The sequence below is a fragment of the Tachyglossus aculeatus genome, chromosome 13, assembly GCF_015852505.1.
Source record: "Tachyglossus aculeatus isolate mTacAcu1 chromosome 13, mTacAcu1.pri, whole genome shotgun sequence".
Lineage (NCBI taxonomy): Eukaryota > Metazoa > Chordata > Mammalia > Monotremata > Tachyglossidae > Tachyglossus > Tachyglossus aculeatus.
The window spans coordinates 9,498,248-9,511,243 of NC_052078.1; the positions used below are offsets into that span (position 1 = coordinate 9,498,248).

Here is a 12,996-nt window from a genome sequence, read left to right on the forward strand (position 1 = left end):
ACCTGATTATTCATTCATTCATTCAATCGTATTTATTGAGCGCTTACTGTGTGCAGAGCACTGTACTAAGCGCTTGGGAAGTACAAGTTGGCAACATATAGATTATCTTGAATCTATCCCAGTGATATATGTATATATGTTTGTACATATTTATTACTCTATTTATTTATTTATTTATTTTACTTGTACACATCTATTCTATTTATTTTATTTTGTTAGTATGTTTGGTTTTGTTCTCTGTCTCCCCCTTTTAGACTGTGAGCCCACTGTTGGGTAGGGACTGTCTCTATATGTTGCCAACTTGGACTTCCCAAGCGCTTAGCACAGTGCTCTGCACACAGTAAGCGCTCAATAAATACGACTGATTGATTGATTGATTAGTACAGTGCCTGGCACATAGTAAGCGCTTAACAAATACCATTTAAAATAAGGGTATGAGGAGCTCACTGTAAACTATTCTACCCTATTTCCCAACTAAAACAATTCCTGAGAATGTGCGCAGTCTTGCAGCTGAATTCCCATAAAAAAACAAAGTAGCAACCTTTCTAGAGTTTCACCACCACATTAAAATGACTATTGCCAAACTACATTCCCAATCCTACAGATGATAGCTGAGAATTTAAGTGGCCCATTACATATTCCCTTATTCTTTCTCTGCTTTTTGCCACGGTCTCAATCACACTTTTTGAATGCCTACGGTGTGCAGAGCACCCTACTAGTGCTTGGATTAAAAAACAATTAGTTGACATAATCCTTGCCCTTAAGGAGTTAACAATTGAGTGGGGAAGACCTTAAATAACTGGAAAAGGGGGTAGGCAAGGATGGTGTCTACTGTATTCTCCCAAGTGCTCAATCCTCTAGACTGTTGTGAGCAGGGAACACGCCTACCAACTCTATTATACTGCACTCTCCCGAGTGCTTAGTAGAGTGCTCTGCACCCAGGAAGCACTCAATAAATTCAACTGATTGCTGCAGAGAAGGGAGGGGCTGGAGTGGGTGGGGGGAAGAGGGAGTGGGAGCGGTGTTGGGACCTGGGGGGGTGTTGCAGTAATAATAATGATGACATTTGTTAAGCGCTTACTATGTGCAAAGCACTGTTCTAAGCACTGGGGTAGCTACAAGGTAATCAGGGTGTCCCATGTCGGGCTCACAGACTTCATCCCCATTTTACAGATGAGGGAACTGAGGCCCAGAGAACTTAAGTGACTTGCCCAGAGTCACATAGCTGACAAGTGGCAGAAGCAGAATTAGGACCCACAACCCGGGCTCGTCCCACACAGCGCAGTGTGTGTGTGTATGGGCAGTCGAGAGAGGATGGAGGTGTTGAAGGGGGTGAGAGGGAAGGTGATTCCACTGATAAGGGCCTGGATTTAACGCTCAGATCATTTTAGAGAAGCAACCTGGTGTAGTGGCTACAGCCCGGGCTTCAGAAGGTCATGGGTTCTAATCCCAGTCTTCTGTGTGACCTTAGGCAAGTCACCTCACTTCTCTGGGCCTCGGTTACCTCAACTGTAAAATGGGGATTGAGACTGTGAGCCCCATGTGGGACAGGGACTGTGTTCAACCCGATTTGCTTGTAACCATCCCAGCGCTTAGTACGGTGTCTGTACTGTTGTCTGTCTCCCTCTTCTAGGCTGGGAGCCCACTGTTGGGTAGGGACCGTCTCTATATGTTGCCAACTTGTACTTCCCAAGCGCTTAGTACAGTGCTCTGCACACAGTAAGCACTCAATAAATACAATTGAATGAATGAATACAGTGCCTGGCACATAGTTAAGCGCTTAACAAATGCCACTGTTATTATTATAATTTTACAGTCGCAGGGGTGGCCGGTTATCGGCAATGCCGGGGCTCTGCAGAAACGACCAAACCAAAGTCATTTTTACGGAATCCACAAAACCTTCAAAACTCAGGCACCCAACGCAAACTATGGAACTTGCATGGCCTGGGTCATTTCAGTAGCTCACGCAATTTGTGTAATCTACATCATATATATGAGTTCAACCGTTCGTCATTTAGGCAACTATTGTTAAGTCTTACTTTAAGGAATTTTCATATTTTAGACAATTTGCATAGAAACGCGTCTAAACCATTTTAACAGGCGGATCAGTCAGGACGGAAATAATTACAAAGGAATTTGAAACTGAGCTGAACCTTCAACGCACACAGTACAGAACTTATGTTTTTACACAACCTACACATCACATCCAGAGCAATTTATGTACAACTTGCAAATTACACACCCTACGCAATTTACGCATCACCAGTAATTTACACAACCACACAATTTACTTACTCTATGCAATCTGCATAGAAATATGTCTAGATTGTAGCAGGACAATCAGCATTACATTTGAGACAATTAACAGGGATCCTGGCTCTGCCACTTGTCAGCTGTGTGACTTTGGGCAACTCATTTAACTTCTCTGGGCCTCGGTTACCTCATCTGTAAAATGGGGATTAAGACTGTGAGCCCCACATGGGACAACCTGACCACTTTGTATCCCCCCCCCCAGCACTTAGAACAGTGCTTTGCACATAGTAAGCACTTAAATGCCATTATTATGAATATTCAAAGCTATTTACGAACCTCACGCTATTTGCATAGAAGTGTGTCTGAAACAATTGCAGGCAGGCCAATATCTGAACCAGTCAAAATTCCTGCCAACCAAAGGTTTGCAGAATTCTACTGGATTCAATTAATCATATCTATTGAGCACTCACTGTGTGCAGAGCACTGCACTAAGCGCTTGGGAGAGGAGAAACGCTTGCTGTCCTCAAGGAGCTTACACTGCAGAGGGGGAAACAGCCCTGAAATCAAGGGTTGCAAATCCATGTGCATGGGCAAAGATCCATCTTTAAGAACCTCAAATGACTGTTTCTACTCCCCACCCTAGTTTTTAATCACAGCAATTAAAATGGCATTTAAAACAATTAGCAGGCTTTTCAACATTATCACAGCCCATCTCAACCAACTTGTGAATTAACCGAAAATCTCCCTGTGTCATTAGAGCTCTTGCTAATTCCCTTGTATTGTGCTCTCCCAAGCGCTTAGTTACAGTGTCCTTAACATAGTAGGTGCTCAATAAATGTGACTGATTACAGCTGTGACAGTAGGAGTGAGGAATGGAATCAGGTACATTAAAAACTGGCCCCTGACTTCTTACTCTTGAAGAGGGATGCTAAATGGGAAGGCATGGCACGCTTATTAAAATAACTCTTATTTATAATTCCCCTTTTCTTTGAGTTTAGCATTGTATAGAACAGCTATCTTCAATCACTGGATGCTTAGAAAACTGTCTTAAAAAGAGTATCTTGTTGCCGGGTGGCATTGTTTTTAGGGTTACTGAGGATACTACACCAGAATAAGTGATTTGACTAATAAGAATTTGTCCAATGACTCAACGTTCGGTAATCTTCTAAACAAAAATAGTACTTCCTATTTTCAATCATTATCGAGTCCCTGTGATGAGTAAGACCAATGTTTCCTGAGTTAGCTAGCCCTTTGGGAGTGATAGCAAACCAGTGTACTTATTTTAGAATAATGAAGAAACCTCTAAAGACCAAATAGAAGCATGTTTATGCACTTTCTATGGACAGCAAAGCAAGTACAGATATTCAAAAAATAACGGAGCGGTAAGCCATCATCTTGCACTGCCTGAATAAAACTGCTGCCACATCAAGGCAGGTTGTGTTCTTATCTCTAGATTGTAAACTCAGGGCGGAAAGTGAATGTGTCTGTCCATTGTTGTATTGTACTCTCCCAAGACCTTAGTACAGTGCTCTGCACATAGTAAGCGCTCAATAAATACGACTGAATGAGTGAATTTGGTTAGAGACTGAAACAGTGAAAATTGTTGGGTGGCCAGATGGCTCCAAGGTCAAGGTGAGAAGCAGCGTGGTTTAGTGGAAAGAGCCCGGGCTTGGGAGTCAGAGGTCATGGGTTCTAATCCCAGTTCCACCACTTGTCAGCTGTGCAACTTTGGGCACATCACAACTTCTCTGTGGCTCAGTTACCTCATCTGTAAAAGGGGGATTAAGACTGTGAGCCCCACCTGGGACAACCTGATAACCTTGTATCTCCCCCAGCGCTTAGAACAATGCTTGGCATATAGTAAGCGCTTAACAAATACCATTATTATTATAAAGCCTTCAGCCCTGTTAAGGTTCCGTGATTCTGCTTCCAGAGGCATTTAGGAATGACCAAAAGAGGTGTCTGAATCACCATCAATGCACCTTCCTCCTCCCTCTTCTTGGAAAACAGCACATTCATTCATTCAATCATATTTATTGAGCGTTTACTGTGTGCACAGCACTGTACTAAGCGCTTGGGAAGTACAAGTTGGCAACATATAGAGACGGTCCCTACCCAACAACGGGCTCACATTCCATTTTGGGAAGCAAAACCTACTTCCCAAATTTGAAATTCTGCTCTTTAAATAAAGTGCATTTTTAGATGTAATGCATATTCATAAGCAGAATGTAGGCATTCCATAGAGCTGCATTTTAAAGCGAGAAAAAAATCAGATTAGAAAAAGGAAAAACAAAAGCTATCACCAGGAAGGTGCAAAATGCATTCATAAAACTGTTCACATCCTTTTGTCTTCCACCACAAAAGCACTGACACCTTCGATTCTTTCATTTAGAGAGTTGGAAAATAGAAGGCATTAATTACACCCAGCATTGGCAACACCCTGGGAGGGACTACGTTTCTGATCATGTGATTGATTGACTGCTTTGTCACTGCCACTTTGAGAGTTGGCACCATGAAGGGACTTCTTTAAAACTATATTGCAACAGAATTTGAAAATTCTGTTTGAAAATCTGAAAATTGGCGAAGCAGCACGAACAGTGAGCCCCAGACTGAGCCCCCTCCTTCCTTTCCCCCTCCTCACCTCCTTCCCCTCCCCACAGCACCTGTATATATGTATATATGTTTGTACGTATTTATTACTCTATTTATTTATTTATTTTATTTGTGCATATTTATTCTATTTACGTTACTTTGTTAGTATGTTTTGTTTTGTTCTCTGTCTCCCCTTTCTAGACTGTGAGCCCACTGTTGGGTAGGGACCGTCTCTAGATGTTGCCAACTTGTACTTCCCAAGCGCTTAGTACAGTGCTCTGCACACAGTAAGCGCTCAATAAATACGAATGAATGAATGAATGAATGAATGAATGAATGAACGAATGAAGAAGAAGAAGAAGAAGAACGGGGAGAGAGTGGAATGTAGGGAGAGCCTCAAATGCGGGATGTATCCTGGAATATCCCCCTGCATTAGCATCCTTATCCCATAAGCACTTAAGTACTCACCCAACCCCTACAGCACCTGTGCACATATAGTAATAATAATAACGATGGCATTTATTAAGCGCTTCCTATGTGCAAAGCCCTGTTCTAAGCACTGGGGAAGTTACAAGGTGATCAGGTTGTCCCACGGGGGGGGGCTCACAGTCTTCATCCCCATTTTACAGATGAGGGAACCGAGGCCCAGAGAAGTTAAGTGACTTACCCAAAGTCACACAGCTGACAATTGGCGGAGCCTGGATTTGAAGCCAGGCTCTTTCCACTGACCCCACGCTGCTCTTTACACTAAGTGGGCTTTATTTTAACATCTGTCTCCTTGACACTTGGTTGATCGCTCCTCAGCAGGGATTGTATCTACTTACTTTACTATACTTTCCCAAGCACTTAGTGCAGTGCTCTGCACATGGTTAAGTGCTCAATAAATACCGCCAATTGACTGGCTCTCATTGCTCTCCACTGGCAAGACTACCCAGAGTTTGTACACAGTAAGTGATCAATAAATACGACAATGAATTAACTTGCATTTGCTCCACTGCTTAATACAGTGCTGGACACAAAGTGCTTAACACATGCCACAATTACTATTAATTATTAATCTCCCAAAAAAAGTGACATAAAAGCAGTCACCTCACAGAATAGAGTTGCTTCCTGAAACTTACATTTTAAATGGAAATAAGAGTCTGGGCCAGATTTCCCACTGGGACAATGTTATAAATGATGGGTTGGTTCCTGAACCACGGCAAATTACCTTATTTCTTCGACAAAATTGCCCAGAGTTGTGTACTCAATTTTAGCTAAGCAGTATTGTTATGATAATGAATTTAAATTGTAAATAACAATCTACTGATACTGTTGATAATGCAGTACACGGAAAATTGTTTCCATTGTACAAAGAGCTTGGGAAAGTACAATATAGCAGTGTGGCTCAGTGGAAAGAGCCCGGGCTTTGGAGTCAGAGGTCAGGGGGTCAAATCCTGGCTCCACCAATTGTCAGCTGTGTGACTTTGGGCAAGTCTCTTAACTTCTCTGTGCCGTCAGTTCCCTCATCTGTAAAATGGGGATGAAGACTGTGAGCCCCCCATGGGACAACCTGATCACCTTGTAACCTCCCCAGCGCTTAGAACAGTGCTTTGCACATAGTAAGCGCTTAATAAATGCCATCATTATTATTATTATTAATAAACAGGCATGTTCCCTGCTGGCAACGAGCTTAATCAAGTCATGCATGAACAGGTATTTAACCTGCATTTTACCAAGAGAAAACTGAATCACTGAGAAGTTAGGTGATTCATCTAAGGTCACACAGCAGGCAAGTGGCGCAGCTGGGATTAGAACCCAGGTCCCCTGAGTCCCAGGACTGTGCTCTGAGAGTCCGGGGTCGGAGGGGAACGTGCTATTCCCTCTTCCCCCCCAGTCCCTGGAACCACAGGGACAAGAATTCCCCATCTCAACTGCGAGTCGGGGCCAAGTAATCAGAGCCCGAAAACTGCTTCCCCTCTGAAGGTGAGCACGTCCGTGGCATGACTGTATTTAGCTCTCTGGTCCGGTTGTCACAACGCAGAGAGAGAAACACCGCCTTTACCACGTGCCTTCAAAAATAGACACTGCAAATCACACATCCTCTCGCGCTTAATATCTGTTCACCTTTCTCTTTTCCACACGGCACGTTTGGAAAGCGGTATTAAAAAGCCACCAGCAGTGGTGACTTCTCCGCGCTTTCTAATAACGTCCCTTCAAGAGCCAAGCAGTGGCTGGCTCAGGCCCAGGAGTTGCAGCTGCAGAGCAAGGGGCTTGAAACTGGTGCAGATAATAATAATGATAATAATAATAATAATAATATTGGCATTTGTTAAGCGCTTACTATGTGCATAGCACTGTTCTAAGCGCTAGTCTTGTGACCGGGGTCCCCTGAGCCAGGTTCAGAGGGAGGTAAACTCTTCCTCTTTTCTCCCTCTCTGTCCCTCTCAACCCACCCCTCTCCACCTTAACAGTGCTCGGCAGATAGTAAGCACTTTTCAAATACCACTATTACTATTATTGTTATTATATTAACCAAGCAGTGGACCGGGAATCGCTCTGGCACTAAATAAGGCTTTACATCAATCAATCAATCGTACTTATTGAGCACTTACTATGTGTAGAGCATTTACGACAAGCTGTAAGGGAGAAGAAGCATTGTGACCTAGTGATAAAGATTATAATGGTACTTAAGACTGTGAGCCCGCTGTTGGGTAGGGACTGTCTCTGAACGTTGCCAACTTGTACTTCCCAAGCGCTTAGTACAGTGCTCTGCACACAATAAGCGCTCAATAAATACGATTGATTGATTGATTGTTTTGTTGTCAGTTTCCCTCTTCTAGACTGTGAGCTCGCTGTGGGGTAGGGACTGTCTCTATATGTTGCCAACTTGTACTTCCCAAGCGCTTAGTACAGTGCTCTGCACACAGTAAGCGCTCAATAAATACGATTGAATGAATGAATGAATGAATAATAACAACAATAATTTTGGTATTTGTTAAGCACTTACTATGTGCAAAGCACTGTTCTAAGCACTGGGGAGGATACAAGGTGATCAGGTTGTCCCATGTGGGGCTCACAATATTAATCCCCATTTTACAGATGAAATAGCAGGCACAGAGAAGTTAAGTGATTTGCCCAAGGTCGCACAGCTGACAAGTGGCGGAGGCGGGATTTGAACCCATGACCTCTGATTCCCAAGCCCGGGCTCTTTCCCCTAGAGCCACGCTGAAGCACTTACTATGTGTCAAGCACTAAGCTCTGAGGTTGATACATGGTAATTAAGTTGGACCCAGTCTTGTCCCACATAGGGGCTTACAGTTTTAATCCCCATTTTACAGATGAAGAGGCTAAGGCACAGAGACGTGAAGTGACTTGCCTAAGGTCACACAGCAGACAAGTAGCACGGGCCAGAGAGTCAGAAGGACCTGTGTCCTAGTCCCGGCTCTACCACTTGTCTGCTGTGTGACCTTGGGGAAGTCACTTGAGCCTCATCTGTAAAATGGGCACTAAAACCTTGAGCTCCACTTGGGACATGGACTGTGTCCAACCTGTTTATGCTGTATCTACCCCAGTGCTTAGAACAGTGTTGGCATATAGTAAGCGCTTAGCAAATACCATTAAAAAAGAGAGAGAGGGGAGAAAGACACAATGGCTGTGGAGGGGAATGAAAATGCAAGAGAGTAGCCCGGAGGGTATCTGATACCATCAATCCCAGGGAAAAGAGGATTAGAAAGACACATGTGGAATATCTTGGATCCAGCCTCCGACCAGTGTGGCTCAATGGAAAGAGCACGGGCTTTGGAGTCAGAGGTCATGGGTTCAAATCCCAGCTCTGCCAATTGTCAGCTGTGCGACTTTGGGCACGTCACTTAGCTTCTCTGTGCCTCAGTTACCTCAGCTATAAAATGGGGATTAAGATTGTGAGCCCCAAATGGGACAACCTGATCACCTTGTATCTTCCCCAGCGCTCAGAACAGTGCTTTGCACATAGTAAGCACTTAACAAGTACCAAAATCATTATTATTATTATTATTATTATTACCATTCCTCCCAGCTCCACTGAAGGGACACTCTCTCTGACCTTTTGTTATTCACTGGGTGGATGGTGATTGCCTGGAATCTCCTGACACAGGTGGAGTGATTTTTTTGATCACCAACTGCATTCTTGTAACATAGCAAAGGAAATTAATTAATGTTCATATTACAGCATACATTCTTTCACAATACTGTAATAACGAAGTGTACAAGTATCTTCAGTCAGTGGTACTTTAAGTCTTAGTAAGGGCCAGACTTTGAGGAAACTCCTAATGCTATGCCAGATGCCACCTTTTAAAGTCAAATCCCATTTACAATTTGGCTGAAGATACCGCTTTTACTTAAACAGTGTGGGCTGGAGGGGTAGGTCTCGCATCAGTGGCTTCAGCCCCAGCCTCACGCATGGATGGGATCCCGCCATCCATACTGTCAACTCTGACTTGAAGGTCAGATTTTAAATGTATGTGTCTTAGGCATATAGATATTCACGTTATTCATTCATTAATATTTGAGTGCCTACAAAGCAGAGAACTGCAGCAGGCATTTGGGAGAACACAAAATAAGAAACAAGGTCCTTGCCCTCCAGATGTTTCTTCCAGGGTTCTTTATAAGGAAAAATCTTAAATGCCAGCTCATTCAAGTTGGGCACCAAAATCAAATAAGCAACCTAATCCAATAATCTAAGGAAAATACATGTACCGGGAAGCAGGAATGGTGGCTAGACTCAGCTCAACTGTTCCAATGACTCACTCTTTAGCCTTGGGAAAGCCATTTCGCTTTTCTTCAAGCCATACCTTCTTAAGGGGCCAACTGCATGTATAAATTAGGTTAATGCTTGTAAAGCATTATTTAGGAAGGGCAGCCTTCCCAGACTGAGCCTCCTCCTTCCTCTCCCCCGGCCTTACCTCCTCTTTCCCCTCCCCACAGCACCTGTATATATGTTTGTACATATTTATTACTCTATTTATTTTACTTGTACATATTTATTCTATTTATTTTATTTGGTTAATATGTTTTGTTTTGTTGTCTGTCTCCCCCTTCTAGACCGTGAGCCCACTGTTGGGTAGGGACCCTCTCTATACGTTGCCAACTTGTACTTCCCAAGTGCTTAGTACAGTGCTCTGCACACCGTAAGCGCTCAATAAATACGACTGAATGAATGAATCAAATGAATGATTAATGTTTTGAATAAACAGTCTACCCAAAAGTAACCTTTAACTATCACAAACCAATTACAGTATTTTGAGAGTTACCAGGATTTCATTTCCAATCCTCTTGCCTGACTTCATTTCACCTTTCTTCCTGCGACCTATGAATCTATCCCAACCTCTCATCTTTCACCTCCGTCACCAATTTTGCGGCCAATTTCAAATGCGGTCAATCAGCATTCCTTTTCTGTTCCTGCCACCAGAGCTTAAAAGAGATATGGATGGTTCATCTGTGTAATACCAATGCAGTCACCCTAGTGTCATTTGTAGTTTCCAGACAAATTAATTACAGTCAATTGCCCTGAACTGTGCCCAACTCAAATGGATTGTTTTGGTGTTGAACAGAATCCCAACAGAACCCTTGTTCAACCTACCAAATGCAAATAAGGCACTATCATAAGCCCGGGACAGATATGCACTTACAATCCTGCTATATTATAAACTCCTTGAGGCCAGGGATCATGTCTACACTTCCAAATACATAGTACAGTGCTCTGCACAGAATGAGTACTCGATAAATACTACTGATTGATTGGAATCATTGGATGGTGTAGTCCAAGGAGACAGGACTAGCTGTAGCCTTAACTTTATTCTTTCCCTCTAGACATTAAGCTCGTTATGGGCAAGGAATGTGTTTGCCAACTCTCTTGTACTCTCTTGTACTGTACTCTCCCAAATACATAGTGCAGTGCTCTGCACACAATAAGCGCTCAATAAATACCACTGACTGATTGAGTGATCATTCTATTGATCTAGCGTCACCTTGACTCGGCCCCAGATCAACTTCCCCAAATTCGAGAAAAAGTTCTGAAACGGGAGTTGTCAGCTGAGCAATGGGCAGTGGGGAACAGAAGGATTTAGGGAAACACAGGAGGAAATTTTGAATTTCAGGTGCCGAGAAGAGAAGCAAGCCAACGGAAAGGAGCAGTTACAGGTTTGGAAAAACATGATTCTCAGTCTCTACGCAGGACCGGACCCAGTAGAAGAGGACGACTAAGAAATGGGTCATATTTGCCTACTAGGGAAAACCACCTTCTTCCCCAGCTGCCTTCCCTTCCTTGGAAGGGTCAGTGTCCTTCCCCAGCCTTTAGGACCGTCTCGCCTCTGGCCCAATAACCCAGTTGCCGTTGGACTGAGGTGGCACCTCCATCATCAGAGCCCTTCCCATCATATCAACATCTGCACTCAACCCAAAACCCCTGGGAACAGCAAGAGAACCAAGAAGTTTTCCAACTGTTACGTTCCATAAAAGGCAGAATGGCGGCAAGAAGGCTTTTCCACGGCTCTCCCCTTCACTCTTTTTCCTTTTCCATCCATTCCCTTCCTTGTTCCTTCTCATCAAGAGAGGGCTTCTGTTCACCCTAGTTTACTGAACGCAAGCTTCTGGAATGAAGCCATATCTTTCCATAATTTATATGTACACCATTTAGAATTCTGTAGCTGTTCAAAAAAAAAACACAATTGCTACACACTGTTCCTATTTTGAAAAACAAAATTTGGCTCTCTCTAGGTGAATACGGAATGTGTCTATCAACTCTGTTATATTGTACTCTCCCAAGCGCTTAGTACATTACTCTGAACACAGTAAGCACTCTACAGTTATGAGTGATTGATGATGCATAAGCCATATCTGATCTTGTGTTCACATTAAGATTGATGGTTTAAAAAAAATAAAACCATCACATTCCCCAAAGGCAATAAAACCGACTCTCTTAGCACAGAGCTATTTTTTTGCCAGCTGCATGACATTAAGTATTTCTACAGAACACTCCCAGTCTTGAAGCTTTCAATAGTTCAAACCATGTGCCAAGCCTAACTAAGATTTACCCAGAAACCAAACATACACAATAGGCTTCCCTAAACCCACATCACTGGATTTCCATTTCTTTAAAAAAAAACCCAAAAAACCCCCACTGCAAAATACTGAGTGCTGCTATCACAAAATATCTGGTGTCTACCATATTGATCCATAATACATATAAAGGACCCTTCATGTCATATCACACATAGTTATAACACTTAAACATGCTTATGCACAAACGCCATCATTATTATTATTATTATTTCCTGCAGATCTCTCATGGACAATGACATTCTCTAGATATAGGGATGGGCTGAAGAGAAACAAGCCAGATTAAGTTCCTTAATCCACTGGCAGAGAATCATCAAGGCAACACATATACGATTCCTGCTTAGAAACTTATTGCTGCATTGTACTTTCCCAACCTCTTAGTTCAGTGCTCTGCACACAGAGCGCACTCAATAAATACAACTGAATGAACGAACTCAACCTGGAATAACAGCTATCCTAACAAGCAAGGTCTGAAACAACAACAACAATGATGGAGTTTATTAAGCACTTATGTTCTAAGCACTGAGATAAATACAAATACATTAGATTGGACATGGTTGCTGTCCTACATGCAGCTCAGAAGGGAGAATGGGTACCTGATCCCCATTTTACAGATGAGGAAATTAAGTGAAGTGACTTGCCTAAGGTCACACCACAGGAACGGTTTCCTGACTCCCAATCCTGTGCTCTTTCCTCTATGCCACCTCAGCCATCAGTGTACAGACCTAATGCCTTAATTACTCCCTCAGAGTCGGGAATTTTATCCAAATAGATTCACTAAAACCAACAGCCTTATCTACTAGGATTATTCTCAAACACACCTAAATTCCACCTTGTGCATCACTAAGTGCCTGACCCTTTCCACCTATGGAAGAATTCAAATTATGGAGGACATAACATATAGGAAAAGGACACATTTTTACAGAAGGACTGACACTGCAAAGGCACGATGCTTTGGCTCGAATTTGGGCAAATGCTCAGCAGAAAAGCACCAAACTACAAGAACAGGGAATCTGTCCTCTTACGCTAAGGAACTTGAGACAATATGCTCGTTTCTTTTTTGAATTCAAATCA

General features: G+C 42.9%; 1 protein-coding gene across 1 annotated transcript in view; it reads right to left on the minus strand.

Moving 5' to 3' along the window:
* ESYT2 (extended synaptotagmin 2) overlaps positions 1–12,996 on the minus strand; it is a 102,945-nt gene that overhangs the window by 68,936 nt on the left and 21,013 nt on the right. The gene's annotated exons all lie outside the window — the stretch shown is intronic.